The 7,589-nt window shown below is 37.9% G+C and overlaps 1 non-coding gene across 1 annotated transcript; it reads left to right on the plus strand.

Moving 5' to 3' along the window:
- The first annotated feature begins 6,169 nt into the window (after positions 1–6,169).
- TRNAG-CCC (transfer RNA glycine (anticodon CCC)) lies at positions 6,170–6,242 on the plus strand. Its single transcript has one exon. It is a non-coding gene; the product is annotated as a tRNA-Gly (tRNA).
- The last annotated feature ends 1,347 nt before the right edge of the window (positions 6,243–7,589 follow it).

Consider the following 7,589-nt stretch of genomic DNA (forward strand, 5'->3'; position numbering starts at 1 on the left):
TTTTTGATTAGTGTTTTTTATATTCTGCTTAAGAAATCTTTTCCCATTCAAAGTTCATGAAGTTATTCGCTTGGGTTATCTCTATAAACTTCATTGTTTTACCTTTCACGTTTAAATCCCAGCATCACTTTGAATTGATTTCTGTGTGTGGTAGGAGTTTCCTTTCTGAAAAAAAATACCTGTTTTAGTCAGTCATCCAGCACAAGAGATAGAACAGTAGGAAATCACAGTAAAGTGAGAAAAAGTATCTAATTGCAAAACAGTCTTAAAATATTGTGTACGTTTGGATTACTTGTGCTTGAAGATGGGATGTTTATTTATAAATATTTTGGCAGCTATTACTATAGAGTCAGCAGCTTTGTCCTGAAAGGATAAGAAAGAGAAATGAAGTAACTTTTTTTGGACACTAAAAAATACAAAACCCTGGTTATTTATGGTGATGAGAGGGTAGGCAATCCCCAATTCAGAATGAGTTCAAGAGCTATAAGCAAGAGTTTTACAGTCAAAAAGAACTGGGTTTACATTTCAGCCTTGCCACTTACCAGCTGTTTCTGCTGCAGTTATCTAACTCAGCCTGTGTTCTCTTCTGCACAAAGTCATAAGCCGCCTTCCTGGTGGAAAGGAGGGGCGGGCAGATACTATGTATGCCTCATTCATAGTGTGTCTCCAGCACCTACCACAGCGTATGTCACACAGTAGGCAATTTCCCATCTGTTTACACTATCAGTTATCTACATTCTAATTAGAATAAATATAAGGGTTCCCTTGAGGGCTAAAATGTAAGAAGTCATGAAGTAACTTGGAAAACATGAGAGCTCTGTGCTGATACTCAAAAGCAAAGTTGATTCTTAATAAAAGGAATATTATTATTTTCCTTTTATTATAATAAAAGGGATATTATTATTTTCAATTTATTGTAATAAAAGCAATATTATTATTTTGAAATATCATTGAAAGACCAGAAATAGAGTAACTAGCATGCCTTTGCAAACCCAAGTAGTGCTAAAAAGACCAATTTAATTTCCTTTCCTTTTATATAGCAATGTTTATAAAGGAAAAACTCTTTACTCTTCAGTAAGGGTTTTCATTTCATCCTACCCAACATTCCTGGGAATATACTAAATTCTTGCCCCTGTAAGTGTGGGCCTTGGCCCTAGAGCAGCAGCATAAATCTCATCTGGGAGCTTGCTAGAAATGCAGACTATCTTTCAGACCTACAGAGTCAGAACCTGCATTTTAGCAAAATCTCCAGGGGATTTTAAGCACTTTAATTTTGAGATGCACTGGACCAGTCAGTAGATTAAAGTATCTACTGATCTGATAACCCACACTTTAAAAAATAAATAAATAAAAAGCTAGGAGTGGAAGCAAGGATAGAAGGGATAGAGAACTGAAGAAATGGCAGCCATCCTATACAAGGTCAATTTATTTGTTAGCAAGGCCATTTTGACAGCAAGTCCCAGGAACTGGGCACCGAATGTTCTCAACCAGGACTGTTTATCTTTCCATTTATCATCATTTTTTTGGCTCTTTTCACCAGTCTCAAAAAAAAAAAATCGTAATGATTGGATCTTACATTTGATTTCTATTTTAGCTTAAAGAGGATTCAGCAAACTGAATAAAAATAAAATGGAGGAAAGGAAGGAGGCAAAGTCTCTAAAGAGATTGGAGCCTTGGTCTTTCATATTGATTCTGCCAGAAACTATTCTGCTTTTCAGTCTCTGACTTAAAGTCCTAAACTCTTGGTCTGTACTTTCTGTGTCTGCCCTTTGAAGAGGAAAAACAGCATGAATGGATTGGGCTACAGAATTTATAAAAAGTATTTTTTTGTTAGTTGGTTTGAAGAAGTAAACTCTGGTGGATTGAATAAATTAAATGAGCTAATTAAATAAATAAACTGAGCCCAGCTCACTGTAGTGATCTATGAACATAAAAGCTTGTGAATGGCTACATGGTTAAATCCGTTTTGTTAGTGGGTACCCCCAAAGACTAACTGTTTGTGGTTAACTATCTTTGTTAAAGAATGTTGGTAGAATAATGATAATAATAACAATCACTAATATGTATGGTTTGATTGATATATATCAGGTGTGTAAGTATTATGGATATAATCCCATGTTTAGCTTTCTCAATAATATGGAAGAGTTAGGGAGATTTTATGTAAGTATTCATTTACTGAGCCCCAGTAGGTAAGAGGAAAGTAAAAAGTCACAATAACAAAAAATATTCACAAATAAGACGGCCACTTACAGGATGAATTCCCACTCAAACAAGCATCACTTCTATTTAATGCCAGTATCCTAGTACAGAAGCCAAAGTTTTTGTCTCTCATTGTCTTGTTAATTGTATCAAACATCCAGCACCACAGTGAAAGCCACCAGCAGACACGCGTCCTTGGGCTGGGGACTCCAGCGAGACGGTCAGGACCTTCTGTGCAGCCCTCTCTCTCTGTCCTGCCTGCCACAGTCCAGCTGCTGCATTTCCTCTGAGCCGCTGAAGCTCTCTTTCTGTCCCAGCTGATCTCACTGCTGATGAAGCCCCCCCAGCCCCAGGGTGAGGGAACCTTTCCTCTTTCACAGCACTGCAGGCCCCATCCTAACAACAAAGTGTAATTGTAGGTTTTGGAAAAGGTGAAGTTGATTAAAAATATGCTTTTCTCTCATCCTACCTGGTTACATGGTGATCTTTCTTGCATTTTTGGTCAGATGAGATCTTCTGCCAGCATTCTGCATGTATTCTATGAGAATTGTTACACATGTACATGTATTTTTGATGTATTTGTGGAAGGAAGTAAGCTCCATGTGCTTCCATTCCACCATCTTGATCCAGCTTTTATCAATTTTGTACATAGGAGAACCGAGGCTTTACCTGGCTCTATAAACTTAGATCAGAGCTGGGCATCTATTCTGTAAGATCCAGTCTTAATCCAGCAGAGTATTGCCACTAAAGTTGGGATTCTATGGACAAGAATTTGACAAATGAAGCCAACAAAATAAGAGAAAGGAACTTTAGATCCCTGAGCTCTAAAGTTGTTGAAAGTTACTGTATGCATGCCTGCATGCTAAGTCACTTCAGTCATACCCAACTCTTTGAGACTCTATGGACCATAGCCTGCTACGATCCTCAGTCCATGGGATTCTCCAGGCAAGAATACTGGAGTGGGTTGCCATGCTCTTCTCCAAGGAATCTTCCTGACCCAGGGATCAAACCCGCGTCTCCTGCATTGCAGATGGATTCTTTACCCACTGAGCCACCTGGGAAGCCTGTGAAAATTATTACTTAATGATAAAGGACATAGAATAGTACCTAGGAAGATCACTGAATTTATTATTTGGAGGTCAAGGTGCATTTGCTTCCTTAGAGAAACTGAATGTAACTGGTAGTGAAAGAAATTTTTTCTAGAAATATGGTATTTGTTGGAGTATTTAGTTCAAAGCAACTTTGAAGGATTAGAGAAGATCTGTAACCATAAAAGCATGTCATGCAAGCCCAGTGCTACATTTTGCTCAAGTTTATGGACAGTGAATATGTGATTGATTGCACATCCAGTTGGAAGCAAATGATGCAGTACCTAAGGGAACTCTGGATGCAACCTCTCATTTACAGACACACCCGAAGGTCCCAGACTATGCAGGTATATGTGCTAATTACAGAAGTGACAAATCCCTCATGACATAAACTGCATGATAACTGGGATGTCCACTGGGCAGCACATCTTTTAATTCTAATTGCTAAAGTGATAGCCATGTCTATACTTCCTTTTCATATATTTGAGGAAAATTAATCTGCCTCGAACTTTTAGTTGGGTAAGCATGATATCCTTGGGGGAGGAGGGACAGAGAATAATTCTTTATGGCTCATTATCAGATCTCCCACTGGCTCAAATTAAGTGCAATTTTGTTACAGATGTAAACAACAAAAGCAAGAACATTTACTGGTGAGAAAGATATATTTGAACTGGGGAAGTTGGATGCTTGCCAGTATCAATCCTAACTGGAGAATCAACTAAGAATATTAACCCTCTTAGGAAAAGTCAGGGTAACAAAGAAATTACAAGACACACAATGAAGTGTTTTGTAATCAGATTGCCTTAGTGGATAAAAATGAGGCCTGACCATCCATCACAGATGAAACATATTTAAGCTAATGTAACTCCCATGTGTTTAAGCATGTTGTATGAATTTTTCTTCTACACACATAATTTGCTTTACTTTAAAAAAAATCATTATATATTAAGAGATAGAGACATGAATTCTTATTACTTTAGACTTATAGGACAAAATAAAATAATTGTGTATAATTGGTAAGGTGAATAATATGGTGATTAATGTTTAGTTGTGCACATTTGCACAAGTGAAGTGACACCAAGCTGGATGTTCCGATATGCACTCATGTGAAGGTTAAGTTTTAATATTTAAGCTAGGATGTCTAAGGTAAGTAAGGTTATATGGAATGGGTGGATTAGGCTATATACAACTCTATAAATGTGTGATGGCTTAGAGGAAAAGTCGGAGAGGTCTTAGAGGATATAAAATGTTCTAATACTAATAGTAATGAAAACCATAGGCACAACACTGTGGATCCAGGGTGAATAAACTGTGAATGAATGAATGAATGAATGAATGAAGTATTTAGTCAATGACTTAGCTAAAAGCCTTGGAGAAGGCGATGGCACCCCCTCCAGGACTCTTGCCTGGAAAATCCCATGGATGGAGGAGCCTGGTGGGCCACAGTCCATGGGGTCGCTAGGAGTTGGACACAACTGAGCGACTTCATTTCACCTTTCACTTTCATGCATTGGAGAAGGAAATGGCAACCCACTCCAGTGTTCTTGCCTGGAGAATCCCAGGGACGGGGGAGCCTGGTGGGCTGCCGTCTATGGGGTCGCACAAAGTCGGACACGACTGAAGCAACTTAGCAGCAAAAGCCTACAAACAAAACTGAGAAATGCTTAAGAAGTGTGTGAACACAAGATCATTGCAATGCTATTTATATAAACATGGGAAAAACAGAGCAATGACCCCAACAGAATATATTTGGACATGTCAGCAAAAGTCTCTCAATAGCCCTAACACTGCAGAAAATGGCCTGCAGCATTTGGCCCTAACTTATCAGCTTGGAAAATCCATCTGGGCAAATCATTGTCACCATTTTTTTGTGTAAAGTAAAATAATCCTCTTCTCTACTGGAGGCTAGAGGCCTGGTCACAATCACAGTCACCTCATTTGAAAGATTCAGCCAAGGGAATGTGTGTGTAAAGGTACAAACAACCACTATAACAAATGTCACTTTGCCCTACCTCATGTTCAAATAAATCATCCAATTTCTAAACCCCACTGTCTATACTGAATGCCATATTAGGCAACAGAAAGGAATTTACAGAACGTTTATGAAAGTTTTCAAATAATGCTAAGACAGGTGGGCTAATGGCAGACAAACAAGGTAAGAGCTGGTAACCAGAAAAGACTGTTAAGAACTAATGAACTAAATGCAGGCCGTTTTCTGCAGTGTTAGGACTTTCAAGAGACTTTTGCCAACATCTCCAAATAAAAAGAAAAAAAAAAAATCTAGAGTCATAAAGGACAACAGATTAAACCTGTTGTCTCAATCCTTAGCCTTACATTGTCATATGATGCTTACAGATATAGGATAAATAGGAAGATGGGAGCTAGAAAGTATTTTTTCCCTCAAAAATAATATGTAAATCTTAATTAAGAACTTTGTATTTGGGGACTATATATTGCCCCTAAAGGGGAGAAAGAGAAGAGAGTCTTGGAAGAATCATAGGAATAATAAATAATTTAAAATATGCTATAGTCCTATGAAACATTAAAGATGTTTAGATAAGAAAACAAATATCTGTCTTCTGAGAGTCTTAAAGTTATTAAAGAGTTGTATAAAACAAAATATTTTTATACTGATTTTAGATAGAACGGAACTCTTTATAACCCTTTTACAGGAGGATTATATCAAACCCTTATAACTAGAATGAACTACTGGTTCATATCCACTAAGAAGGTTGTAATAAAAAAAAAAAAAGATGGACAATAACAAATATTAATGAGGATGTAGGGGAATTGGAACCCTCATATATAGATCATGGGAATGTAAATTGTATAGTCACTTTGGAAAACAATTTGTCAGTTGCTTAAAAAGTTAAATGGGGACTTCCCTGATGGTCCAATGGCTAAGACTCTGCACCCCCAATGCAGGGGGCCTGGGTTCAATCCTCGGTCAGGGAACTAGATCCCACATGCTGCATTTATATGAGTTTATGTGACACAACTAAGACCTGGTGCAGCCAAAAAATATATATATATTTTTAAGTTAAACAGAGTTATCAGGTGTGTGTGTGTTCAGTCGCTCAGTCATGTCCTACTCTTTGCAACCCCATGAACTGTAGCCTGTCAGGCTTCTTTGACATGGAATTTCCCAGGCAAGAATACTGAAGTGGGTTGCCATTTCATTCTCCATGGGGTCTTCCCAACCCAGGGATTGAACCCACGTCTCCAACACCTTGTGCATTGGCAGGCAGGTTCTCTACCTCTGAGCCACCTGGGAAGCCTAGACTTATCATGTGACCCAACAATTCCATTCCTTATAGATGCCTAAGGAGAATTGAAAACATATGTCCACAGAGAGACTTGTTTATTAATATTCACAGAAGCATTATTCACAGTAGTCAAAAGCAGAAAAATCCAAACGTCAGTTGATTGAAGAATGGGTTCACAAAATATGGTATATCCAAACAGTGGAATGTTATTCACTCATAAAAGGGAGTGGTGCATGCTATGACCTGGATGAACCTTGAAAACATGCTAAGTATAAGAAGCCAGACATAAAAGACCACATATTGTATAACTCCACTTATATTAAGTGGTCAAAACAGACAAATGTGTGGAGGTGGAAAATAGATTAGTTGATCTAGAGAGGGGATGGGTTTCGGGAGTGACAGGGAATAGGGTCAGAGTTTCTTTGGGGGATAATAAAAATGTTCCAGGATTAGAGATATTTTGGAATCATATAGTGGTGGTGGCTGTACAACTTGGTGAATATAGTAAAAGCCGCTGAATCGTATACTTTAAAAGGGTGAGTTTTATGATAGGTGAATTATATATCAATTTAAAGAACCATAGAAGTGAGTAATTAATATTAGGAAAATAGCTATATTTTAGAAAAAAATTTTTTTTTCTAAACTGAACAGAACGATATCTCTGCTTCCCATGCAAGGGGTGCAGGTTCGATCCCTAGTCAGGGAGCTGAGATCCCACATGTCTCTTGGCCAAAAAGCCAAAACATAAAACAGAAACAATATTGTAACACATTCAATAAAGACATTAGAAAAGAGGATAATGCACATCAGCTGTTCCCTCTTCTTTAGAAAAGATGAAATAAAAATACTGGACTGAAATGGAAAGGTTAATTCTACAAGGTCTCTGCCCACATAGACTTCCCTGTACAGTGGAATAGACAACCATGCAAACAAATAATTACACTACATGAAATACATGGGAGGAAAAACGAGGGATCTATACAAGGTAATATAACACGGAAGGGAGGTCTATCCCTGGGCGGCATCAGCGCTTAAG

Source organism: Bos javanicus, chromosome 6 (assembly GCF_032452875.1).
Source record: "Bos javanicus breed banteng chromosome 6, ARS-OSU_banteng_1.0, whole genome shotgun sequence".
In the NCBI taxonomy this organism is placed as follows: domain Eukaryota; kingdom Metazoa; phylum Chordata; class Mammalia; order Artiodactyla; family Bovidae; genus Bos; species Bos javanicus.